At 43.5% G+C, this 12,564-nt stretch overlaps 1 protein-coding gene across 6 annotated transcripts in view; it reads left to right on the forward strand.

Moving 5' to 3' along the window:
- RASAL2 (RAS protein activator like 2) overlaps nucleotides 1-12,564 on the forward strand; it is a 394,529-nt gene that overhangs the window by 15,360 nt on the left and 366,605 nt on the right. The gene's annotated exons all lie outside the window — the stretch shown is intronic.

Below are 12,564 nucleotides of genomic sequence, written 5' to 3' on the forward strand. Positions count from 1 at the left end.
ATGCTGGGAGTTGTAGTTTTGCAACATCTGGAGGTCTACAGTTTGGAGACCACTGGCTTTAATCATCACTTAGAACTTGTTTCTTGTCTGGTGACATTGATGTAGCGCCCCCTATATACTGATGACCTACACCTTGGCCTCCCGTAGAGATCAAGTCTTACAGAAATTGACAACATTGAATCGGAGAACACGACTCTTGTGATGCCACATGGTGTAGGAACAGTGTCACGTTGGCATCAGTAGAGTTTGTGGATCCCAGAACAGAGAACGAGGGGCAGCAATCCCACTTCTTTCACCTCCTCTCTTATTATAGAGGTATGTTCACGTGTGCGTATTTTGCTGCAGATTTTCTGCAGCTGATTTTCCTACCCATTGACTTCGGTGGGTAGGAAGAGCAGCGGCAGCAGAAAATCTGCAGAAAAATAGCCACGTGTGTGAACGAACCCTTAGGCTAGGTTCACATTGACATCTAGATCGGCAGATCACTGATCTGGACGTATAGGGGCTTCAAAGCCGACCGCATGTCACATGATCCGTTTGACAGCCGTCAGTTTAGGTCATCGGACCCACGGTTGGGCCAGAAATTTGGCGGTCATACAGGTGCAAAAATACCTTCCAGATTCGGGTGACAGGATATGTCCATGTTCCAACTCCGTGCCGGGCGTTGGATTAGATCCCAATCTGTACGATCACGAAAGAGTTTCCCAAATAAATAATTTGGCAAAAGCTTCATCCAATCCAAAAAGTGTCATATTCCACCAGTTCCAATATCTTTTGTTCTGTAATCTCTGACATGGTACACGAGCCCCGATGTGCCACCTTCTATGAATCCTTGCTTGGTGGCGGTACCATCTGTCCTCTGTGCCAAAAATGTTTCATACCTCCGTTATTTATTTGTTTATTTCCTGAATATACAGCAAACAACTATTATTTCTAGAGATGAGCGAACTTAGAGTAAATTCGATTCGTCACGAACTTCTCGGCTCGGCAGTTGATGACTTTTCCTGCATAAATGAGTTCAGCTTTCAGGTGCTCCCGTGAGCTGGAAAAGGTGGATACAGTCCTTGGAGACTCTTTCCTAGGAATGTATCCACCTTTTCCAGCCCACCGGAGCACCGGAAAGCTGAACTTATTTATGCATGATAAGTCATCAACTGCCGAGCTGAGAAGTTCGTTACGAATCGATTTTACTGTAAGTTCGCTCATCTCTAATTATTTCCCATTCTAATTGTTAGAGGATTTTTTAGGTCATTGAGCTTAATGAAGGACAGATCGCGCAATTGTTATTAGCGGAGGACCCCCTTTATTTCCTGCGACCACAATACACACCAGTTATTAGGTGCACATGTGCTTTTGGCATCTTATGCAGATTTAGTTTCTGGAAATAGTAACAGATTTGTGGCTATTCTGATGTCGGAAAACCGCTTGTATTTCCTCCAAAACCATCAAACTGGGGCTAAATTTAGCTGCAAGTAAAGAAGAAGAAGAATGGGAATGGTGCAAAGACCTTGGCAAGGTCATCAATATCTCCTCCTCCACAGTGATCACTTTTTTGATTTCTTTTCTGTTGTATTTTATGTTTTCTTTATTCTATTTCTATAAGGTACGGTACACCGTTTTACGTAATGATGTGACTGTAGGCTTATCATTTGGGGGGGTCACAGGTCAGATTCACAGTGGCCCACGTTGTCTATTATTATTTTTGAATCTACGGCAGTGTTTCCAAACCAGTGTGCCTCCAGCATTTGTCTGTCCGGGCAGGCTGGGAGTTGTAGTTTTTCAACAGCTGGAGGCCCACTGGTTTGCCAGGGATGTTACCATCTCTGTACAGACGTTCTCAGCCGTGGCCATATCTCTTCGTAGGAAGGCTGTACATGGCACATTCTTGCTTCATTGATTCCATTGAGCAGCACATTCTTGGAACATCTGGTTTCGGAATTATTGTCTTTAAGACGTGTAATAAAGTAACATTTATTGGGGGGGGGGGGGTCTAGGTTCGGGACTCTCAGCAGTGCCCTGAAGGAAGCAGTGTGGTACCCAGTAAAAGCCTGCCTGCTTTCTTAATTTTATTTTTGGACTGAAGGTGCACAAAACCGCGGTCGTTTCTATGGACCAGTGGTTTTGACTCTCCATCTGTTGCAAAACTACAACTCCCATCATGCTCTGACTGTCGACGACTTTCAGGGCATGATGGGAGTTGTAGTTTTGCAACAGCTGGAGAAATGAACTTGGTGTAACTTAAGGCAATAAGGCAGTGTTTCCCAACCAGGGTGTCTCCAGCTGTTGCAAAACTATAACTCCCAGCATGCCCGGAATGCCGGGTGTATCATCAGGGGGCTCCACAACTTGCTCACTGTATCTATATCGGTGTTTTCCAACCAGGGTGTCTCCAGCTGTTGCAAAACTACAACTCCCAGAATTCCCGGAAAGCCGGGTGTATCATCAGGGGGCACAACAACTTGCTGACTGTATCTATATCGGTGTTTTCCAACCATGGGTGTCTCCAGCTGTTGCAAAACTACAACTCCCAGCATGCCCGAAAAGCTGGGTGTATCATCAGGGGGCACAACAACTTGCTACTGTATCGATATCAGTGTTTCCCAACCATGGGTGTCTCCAGCTGTTGCAAAACTACAACTCCCAGCATTCCCGGAAAGCTGGGTGTATCATCAGGGGGCACAACAACTTGCTGACTGTATCTATATCAGTGTTTCCCAACCAGGGTGTCTCCAGCTGTTGCAAAACTACAACTCCCAGAATTCCCGGAAAGCCGGTTGTATCATCAGGGGGCACAACAACTTGCTGACTGTATCTATATCGGTGTTTCCCAACCATGGGTGTCTCCAGCTGTTGCAAAACTACAACTCCCAGCATGCCCGGAAAGCTGGGTGTATCATCAGGGGGCACAACAACTTGCTGACTGTATCTATATCGGTGTTTCCCAACCATGGGTGTCTCCAGCTGTTGCAAAACTACAACTCCCAGCATGCCCGGAAAGCTGGGTGTATCATCAGGGGGCAAAACAACTTGCTGACTGTATCGATATCAGTGTTTCCCAACCATGGGTGTCTCCAGCTGTTGCAAAACTACAACTCCCAGCATGCCCGGAAAGCTGGGTGTATCATCAGGGGGCACAACAACTTGCTGACTGTATCTATATCAGTGTTTCCCAACCATGGTGTCTCCAGCTGTTGCAAAACCACAACTCCCAGCATGCCCAGACAGCCTTCGGCTGTCTGGGCATGCTGGGAGTTATGGTTTTGCAACAGCTGGAGGCACCCTGGTTGGGAAACACTGCAATAAAGGGCCAGGGTGGTTGTTAGTTTGCTTTCTTATCGCTGCCACCAGCTCTATACCAGCCTTATCCATGTATTGTTTGAGTTGGTTATGTCAATGTTGTGTATGGCCTCCTTACTGTGCGCATATCACGTTACCTTGATGTTGAACGCTGATCCCAGACTCTTTCTTTACTGACATGAGCCAATTGTAAATATGTTCTCCTGGGTAAACTTTATGTTCGCCTATTGTCTGTCTCGCTGGGTGGGTTGCTGTATTAATACAGTAATTTAGATATCACATTTTGAAGGTCATCATAGAGATGTGTAAGGCTGGGTTCACACCACGTTTTTGCAATCCTTCTTCCGTATCAGGTTTTTGATTTAAAAAAAAAAAAAAAAATATACACGGATTCCTCAAACCTGACTAAATTGTATCAAAACGTGTGTGTACAAATTTGAATCCGTATACGGTTTGAAAAATGATGTCCGGTTGCATCTGTGTTTTTATTTTTTTTTTTTTTTTTTTTTTTTTTTTTAAGAAGAAAAAGTATAAGTTTTTAAATTTTCATTCCATTATGAATAAAGTTTCACTTGTTTGATTGAAATTCCAAGAAAAAAAACTGTGCAAAGTCAAAAACTGTATGATGAAATCCGGATGGAACCGTACGCACATACGGTTCTGTACGGTTGCCATTGACTCCCATGTTAAAAAATATATATATACGTTTCAATACGTTTTTACACCCGGCCCAAAAACCGTGGTAGGCTACAGTTTTAGGTACGGAAAAAAAACTGACAGAACCCTACAGGATGCAAAACTGATACAACCTGATGCATCTTTTGGCATACGGTTTTTAATGGAAAGTCAATGCATACGGTTCTCAATACGGTTCCGTACGGTTTTCAAATTGAAAACGTAAACGGGAGCTGTATTGCAAAAACGTGGTGTGAACCCAACCTGAGGGGTGCCAGAATACAGTGCCCAAATTATTCACAGGAAATCCTATCAATGAGGAAAGCAACTAGAAGTTCATCTTGTGCCTCCAGCTATTTCAAAACTACAACTCCCAGCATGCACTTAAAGCCAAAGACTGGTCGGGATTGCTGGGAGTTGTAGTTTTGCAACAGCTGGAGGCACACTGTTTGGAAAACACTGCCATACACCTTCAGTAGCTAAACGTTCCTACAGCTACCTCTCCCAGTCACCCCATGTACATGAATGCTCAGCCGGACATTCTGTATTCTAAATAGGAAGAGGAGGGGTGAACCATAGGCTCTGCTGGAGGCCCCCATACACATTAGACAGTCATTCTGGTCCTGCCGAAATCGTCAGGATCTTCTTTTCTATACTGTGTAGGGGGAAGATATATCAAAAACTGTGCAGAGGAAAAGTGGTGCAGTTGCCCGTGGCAACCAATCATATTGCTTCTTTCTTTTTCAGAGAGACCTGTGAAAAATGAAAGAAGTAATCTGGTTGCTATGGGCAACTGTACAACTTTTCCTCTGGACAAGTTTTGATATATCTTCCCCCCCCCCCGTGTGTGTCCACCATTTGGCCTATACCTGGGGAGAAGCACCAAACGTATACTTCAAAGTATCCATAGAGCAATGGGCTAGTGTCCATTTTGCTCTCCTCATAGTGGAGTATATTGATATAACAACTGTATAGAAAGCACTGCAGCCAGCACTTATACAGGGTCCACATTTCTTTTTAATATCTTTTTATGATTTTATTTAATGGCCATAAACTGGCACTGTATGTCTGTATAGTGTTATACATGAGAGCCCTCCATTGTAGGTATACAGCAAGAAATGTTCCTGATCTATACCTCCAGCAAAAGGCTTTAAGCAGTCTACACAGCCTACAAAGTGTCTGTCCATTTTGGGTATACTCCAAACATCTACATAAGGCTGGGTTCACACCATGTTTTTGCAATACAGTTATTTTTTCAGGTTTTTGATAAAAAAACGGATTCCTCAAAACCTGACTAAACTGTATCAAAACGTGTGTACAAAGTTTTTTCTGTATACGGTTGAAAAGGGATGTCCGGTTGCATCCGTTTTTTTAAGAAAAAAACCGCATATGTTTTGAACTTTTCACTCCATTATGAGTAAAGTTTCACTTGTTTGATTGAAATTCCAAGAAAAAAAACTGTGCAAAGTCAAAAACCGTATGGTAAAAACTGGATGGAACCGTACGCACATGCAGTTCTGTACGGTTCCCATTGACTCCCATGTTAAAAAAAAAAAGTATACGGTCAATACGGTTTTTCACCTGGACCAAAAACCGTGGTATGCCACAGTTTTCTGTGTGGTGTGAAAAACGGAGACAACCGTATGCAATATGGTGCATATGGTTTTGAATGGAAAGTCTATGGGCACGGTTTTCTGTACAGTTGCATACGTTTTTTTTTTTTAAACCGTATCCAAAAACTGTATAGAAAATCGTGGTGTGAACCCACCCTAACTAGAGTTGCCTGGCCTGGAGACAGTTGCTAACCTAGGGATGTAAAATTTATAACCACCTTTACAGTTGTTGGCTCAACATTTGGTTGACTGATGGCTATCTTTTTCGATCCTTCATGCACACTTGCATCGGTCAAGCGCGCATGTACTGTGAATAAGGATAAAAACACTACCAAACCCTTCTAGGGGCTGCTTATCTCCCAAAAACAAAGAGATACATGCCCGACTGTTCTGGGAGTTGTAGTTTTGCAACAGCTGGAGGCACTTCGGTTGGAAAACAATGCTGTAGCAGGTTCCAGAATGAAATAGAAAAAAAAAGCCTATACTTACTTACCCCCTTTCCCCTGCAGCTTAATCCGATCTCCCGATCTCCTGTCTTCTTCCTGCTTCTGATGTTTTTCTGCTTAATGGGGTATTCTGCCCCTAGATATCTTATCTCCTATCCAAAAGATAGGGGAAAAGATGTCTGATCAGGGGGTCCTGCAAGTCTATGGGAGGGGGCGTGACGGCCACCACGCCCCCCCCCCCCCCATAAACTTGTATTAAGGGGCCGGGCCGTGACGTCACGATGCTGCAGCCCCTGTATTGCCGGTCATTACGCAGAGAGCGAGTTTGCTCTGTGCAGTAATGACAGCGGGGTGCTGCAGCCGAGATCCCGGGGGTCCCCAGCGGCAGGACCCCCGCGATCAGACATCTTATCCTTTGGATAGGGGATAAGATGTCTAGAGGCGGAGTACCCCTTTTAAGGGTTTTCAGTCTCTCTGTTTAGTCTTAGCGTGCAGATCTTTACACAGATGATAACCTGAAAACTAAGGGGACGATTTAGCAAAACCTGTGTAGAGATAGAGTGGGGCAGTTGCGAATAACAACCAATCAGATGACTTCTTTCATATTTCAGAGTCCTTTTTAAAAATTCAAGAAGCTTTATGGTTGCTATGGGTAACTGCACCACTCTTCCTCTACATAGGGTTTGAATAATCATCCCCTATGTGTCTGTAGGTGCAGAATATTTTTAGAAAAATGATGCATGGATTCATGTATATAAGCATGTCTGCAGCAGGGTTTCCTTGGATCAGTGCTGGGGATTTACCCAAATATCCATGAGTCAGCTCTGTGACTGGCCGGCGAGGGAGGGAAGTGCCGATCGCCTGTGTGAATCACCTAACCAGCACTTCTGCTCAGCGACTTGTCATCCACCAGTCATCTCTGAGTCCTCACATCTACATAGACGGCTGATTAACTGGTGTGTTCCCAAACAATTGATCTCTAGTGAGCTGGAAGGAGTACCCAAAAAATGAAATGATAGAAGGGGTTGCTTCCCCCCCAGAGATAGCTCCACCCTTGTCCATATGTTGTGCCTGGTATTGCATCTGTAATAGATTATTGTAATTCATACAACCAGTTCTGCGCTTTGTCTTTTCCAGCTCTTAGTCTTTTAGACTTGTATTCTGTATCTACAGCCTGTGCCTTTATTAATGGGGTACTCCACTGAAAAACATTATTTTATTTTAAAATCAACTGGTGCCAGAAAGTTAAACAGATTTGTAAATTACTTATATCTAAAAATCTTAACCCTTCCAGTACTTGTCAACTGCTTTGTAATACAAAGGAAGTTCTTTTCTTTTTGAATTTCCTTTCTGTCTGACCACAGTGCTCTCTGCTGACACTTCTGTCCATTTTAGGAACTGTCCAGAGTGGAAGCAAATCCCCATAGCAAACTTATCCTTTTCTGGACAGTTCCTGACATGGACAGAGGTGTCAGCAGAGAGCACTGTGGTCAGACAGAAAGGAAATTCAAAAAGAAAAGAACTTCCTGTGGAGCATACAGCAGCTGATAAGTACTGGAAGGATTAAGATTTTTTTTATATAGAAGTAATTTACAAATCTGTTTAACTTTCTGGCACCAGTAGATTTAAAACAAATGTTTTCCAGGGGAGTACCCCTTTAAACCCATGCTTTGTATTACCATACAGTCCACCGTTCACAAGAAGATCTGCTGTGGTTTCAGTGACGACAGCTTCTGTAGCAGATAGACACAGATCTCAGCAGGGTTGGGGATCTGATGGCCGTGGCACACAGCTGGTTAAACGTCCGTCCCAGCCCTGGTTTATGACCGCCTGGCCCAGCCAGGGAGGATGAGACGATGTTTGCACAATGAAGTCAGTGGCTAGAGGAGACTATGTAAAACATAATCAAATGACTTCCATGACGTGGATGGGGGTAGGAAGAGTCTTTGTCATTCCTGTTCATTTTAGGAATATATTAACCCAGAGTAAAGGATTACCGCCGGACTATAAAAGTCGTGTTTTTCATAGATTGCTAGACCCAGACTTGCTCCGCAATATACTTTTTGTATTTTAGCGCTATTTTTGAAAAAAAAGTGTCAGAAATTATGAAACCACTGCAATATATACGACTATAGCCTTAGGTCAGCTCCACCATGACACTAAGTCTGCTAACTGAATAGGCAATGTTTCCAAACCAGTGTGCCTCCAGCTGTTGAAAAACTACAACTCCTAGCATGCCCGGACAGCCTTCAGCTGTCCAGGCATGCTGGGAGTTGTAGTTTTGCAACATCTGGAGGCACACTGGCTGGGAAGCACTGCTCTTAGTCAGATGGGGCCATTAGACATACAGTCGGACCAGATGCAGATACAAAAGCACAAGTGTATTACATTTATCAGGATAGGGGATAAGAGAGGCCTTTCAAGAGAGCCAGGTCGCTCAGAAGATTTGGGGGGGTACCCAGTGGTCAGAGAGGAGCGTGTGCTGCAGACGGTACAGGCTCCATTCATTTCTATGGGATTGCTGGAGATGCCTGAGTACAACATTCTGGTCTCTTTAGTGCTCCCATAGAGAATGAATGAAGTGTGTGCCGTCAGCAGCATGCCCTCCTCTCGGACCCTTATCACTATTATGTGAATAGAAAATAAGTTGTTCTTCACGACACCACCCCTTTAAAGGGGTACTCCGGTGGAAAACTTTTTGTTTTTAAATGAACTGGTGCCAGAAAGTTAAACAGATTTGTAAATTAATTGTGAATTCGGTTAGAAGAAAGACATGGTGCACATCTACAATCTTGTATAATGATCTAATTGCTTCTCAGCATAATATCAAAAACTAACAGGTTGTTAGTATACATTTTTGATCAAAATGTACAAGCCCACTCGCCACGTCAAGGCCACCTATTTAGAGTGGGTCCCTAACGTCCCTAGCTTAAAATGGCGTAGCTCCCACCAGTGCCCACGGGGGGAACGACCCACTGGCAGAGCGGCCCCATTGCCACTCAAACCAGTCTATGGGTCGCACCTCCCCACAGACACGGCACCACGGCAGCAATGGACGTCGCCCCGCACCACACCAGTGTGAACAAGGTGTAATAGTAAATTACTTCTATTTAAAAATCTCAATCCTTTCAGTACTTATTAGCAGCTGTATGCTACAGAGGAAATTATTTTCTTTTTGCATTTCTTTTTTGTGTTGTCCACAGTGCTCTCTGCTGACACCTCTGTCAGTGTCAGGAACTGTCCAGAGCAGCAGAGGTTTGCCATGGAGATTTCTCCTTTCCTGTACAGTTCCTGATACTGGCATCAGGTGTCAGCAGAGAGCACTGTGGACAAGACAAAAAAGAAATTCATAAAGAAATGAATTTCCTCTGTAGCATACAGCTGCTAATAAGTACTGGAAGGGTAAAGATTTTTTAATAGAAGTAATTTACAAATCTGTTTAACTTTCTGGCACCAGTTGATTTAAAAAAAAGTTTTCCACCGGAGTACCCCTTTAAGCCTCTCACATGTAGCATTTTGATCAGAATATGACCCTGAAACTAAAAATGGAACCAATATTGAGAAAAGCTATAATGTAAAGATATTTACTTTTTTTCTGTGTTTTGGACCAAAGTACTATGTGTGAAAGAGGCCTAAGTTTGATATGTAATTGATGGGAGTCTGAACACCCAGACTGGTCAAAATTTTTGTCATGTCAAGTTTTTTTTCCCCCCTAGTGTTGTTCCCTAAACTTTATGGGGGGGAAACTCCATTTGCCTCCTTAGGCGCTTTTACATGATGGAAATGAGGAGAGGATTCTGTTTGCAGCAGACTCTCATTGATCTCAATGAGATTCTGCTACAAAGTTCACACTATGAAAGTTCTGTAGCAAGTCCTGACTGCATTCTAGTGAATGGGACAGTGCTTACTGTAAACTGCAGTCTGCCCCAGACAGTAATCGATGTTTCCAGAGGTGGCTGCTGTAAGCGGGGGACACAAGTTCTGCAGAATATTTTGTACTTCACGTGCATCAGGTTAGGTCCACACTGCATTCCTGCTCCCATTATCATATCTGTCTCCATTCCACTGAAAACTGGATGCTGGCGTATACTGTGAACAGGAGCAGCGGACACCATTCACTGTGATGTCCAAATGGAGTCACCTAGTGACTCTTTTTGGGATGTAAGTGCCATGTAGCCCAGTAGCCCTTGTTTTTTAGTTCGCTTAAGATACATTCAGAACTGAGTCACTAGGTAACTCTATTTGGCCATAGAAGTGAATGGGGTCCACTGCTCCCTTAAAGGGGTACTCCATTGGGGAAAAAAAAATATTTTAATCAATTGGTGCCAGAAAGTTAAACAAATTTGTAAATACTTCTATTTAAAAATCTTAATCCTTCCAGTACTTATCAGCTGCTGTTTACTACAGAGGAAGTTCTTTTCTTATTGAACTTCCTTTCTGTCTGACCACAAGTGCTCTCTGCTGACACCTCTGTCCCTGTCAGGAACTGTCCAGAGCAGGAGTAAATCCCCATTGCAAACCTCTCCTGCTCTGGACTGTTCCTGACAGGGACAGAGGTGTCAGCAGAGAGCACTTGTGGTCAGACAGAAAGGAAGTTCCAAAAGAAAAGAACTTCCTCTGTAGGATATAGCAGCTGATTGGTACTGGAAGGGTTAAGATTTTTTAATTGAAGTAATTTACAAATCTGTTTAACTTTCTGGCATCAGTTGATTAAAAAAAGAAGGTTTTCCATTGGAGTACCCCTTTAAGCAGTATTTGTCAGCATTTGTCAATATTTTTATCCAAATCCAGCAGTGGATCCAAAACACAGAAAAGCTACATATCTTAAATTACGGTATATTCCTCTGTTGGCTCTATGCCTGGTATAGGTGGGAACACAGACTTTTGCAGGGTGACTGGTGGAGTGAATGTTTGCAGTGACCACAGGTGTCATTGTAGTCTGTGTGAACAACACCTTATAAAAAGTAACAATGTGACTGAATATCATCCAATAAAAACATTTGTCTTTTTTTGAGGAAGTTGTCAGGGCCTTTCCTAACCTCACATGGGTTACAAAACTTCCACAGCAAATGTACAAGGCACATTCATGCTGAATATTTGATGTGAAAAACTGCGCTCCTGCCACAACAAGATCTGCAATACCAAATCGCTCTTGTTTTTTTTTTCCTTTCCTTTTGAAGTCGGTGGAGAAAATATACAACAAATCTGTGAACAATCAAAGACTGATCTGGCATGCTGCAAATTTTAGAAGTCAAACAGAAAATTTAAGGAAATCTGTGATCAGTGTCACCTGCACTAACATGCCGGTACAGAGAGAGAGTGCAGGTAACACTGATGACAATGATACTTACCTAGTCCCGTTCTGTGCTGTGGTTCTCCCACAAATCTTCTGCTGTACGTTCCGTTCTGGGCCCGACTTGGAGCATTAGCGGAGCCTAGTGATGTCACCAAGCTACACATATGCTCCAGGTCGGCCCCGGAATGGAATATACGGCGGGAGAACCACAGCACGGAACGGGACCAGGTAAGTATCGTTGTGATCAGTGTCACCTGCTCTACCTCTCTGTACCGACAGGTTAGTGCAGGTGACACTGAAACATTTCCTTTAAAGGGTAGCTCCCACCATCCTATTTTTTTTTTTTTTGCTAGCCCGTTCCCTCATTACACTTGCAGTTACTGCAGAGTCCGACAGCGGGCGTGCAGGGACAGCGGCGGCAACGAGGTGGCGATGTGCGGGAGGAGTGGCCTCCCAGCCAGTGGCCGGGGAGCCAATGCGCTCGCTCCCGCCTGTCTGATTGACAGGCAGGGAGCAAGTGCAGCCTAACTGAAAAAGGACTGATTGCCACTCCAAAATCAGTCCTTTTTCAGTGGCCGGTTTTTAAATGTAAATTAAACCTTTTTAATGAAAAAAATAAAAATAAAAGTATATTAGAGATATGTTGTAGTACATAAGTACTACAACATATCAAAAAATAAAGTTGGTGACAGTGCCCATTTAAAGATTTTACTAAGTCTCATCCATTTGCATTGTACAGTATCCCTTCGGATACTCCAATAATGTCCCATATGAATTCATCCAAGGGAAGAAATGTGATAAACCCACATTGAAATCTGTTATGGTTTTTATTCTCTGCATAGCTGAACATCTGTGCTTGTTCTGTACCATGTAATGACGGTAACTCTTCCAATGACGGTAACTCTTCCGATGTTGGTAACTCTTCCATCTGTGCAGCGATGTTAAAATATGCAGGAAGCAATATGTCTTTACTTAGCTGTGTTCCAGTGGACGTGTGAGGTGATCATGGCCGACACCTGATGTTGTTTTATTAAAATGATCCCAACGAACAGTGCCAGAATTCTGCTCCCGATCCTAGACCCAAAGATGAACCCGAGTTGACTGGCACTATCTCGGCCAGCTGGCATTCTTCCAATGGCGGATTTCAGCTAGACATTCATTGAGATTTGATAATGAGTCCTGGTATCTGCTCAGATTATAGGCTCTTGCAGCACAACATAGAAAGCTTCTCTTGTTT

Source organism: Hyla sarda, chromosome 7, assembly GCF_029499605.1.
Source record: "Hyla sarda isolate aHylSar1 chromosome 7, aHylSar1.hap1, whole genome shotgun sequence".
Taxonomy (NCBI): domain Eukaryota; kingdom Metazoa; phylum Chordata; class Amphibia; order Anura; family Hylidae; genus Hyla; species Hyla sarda.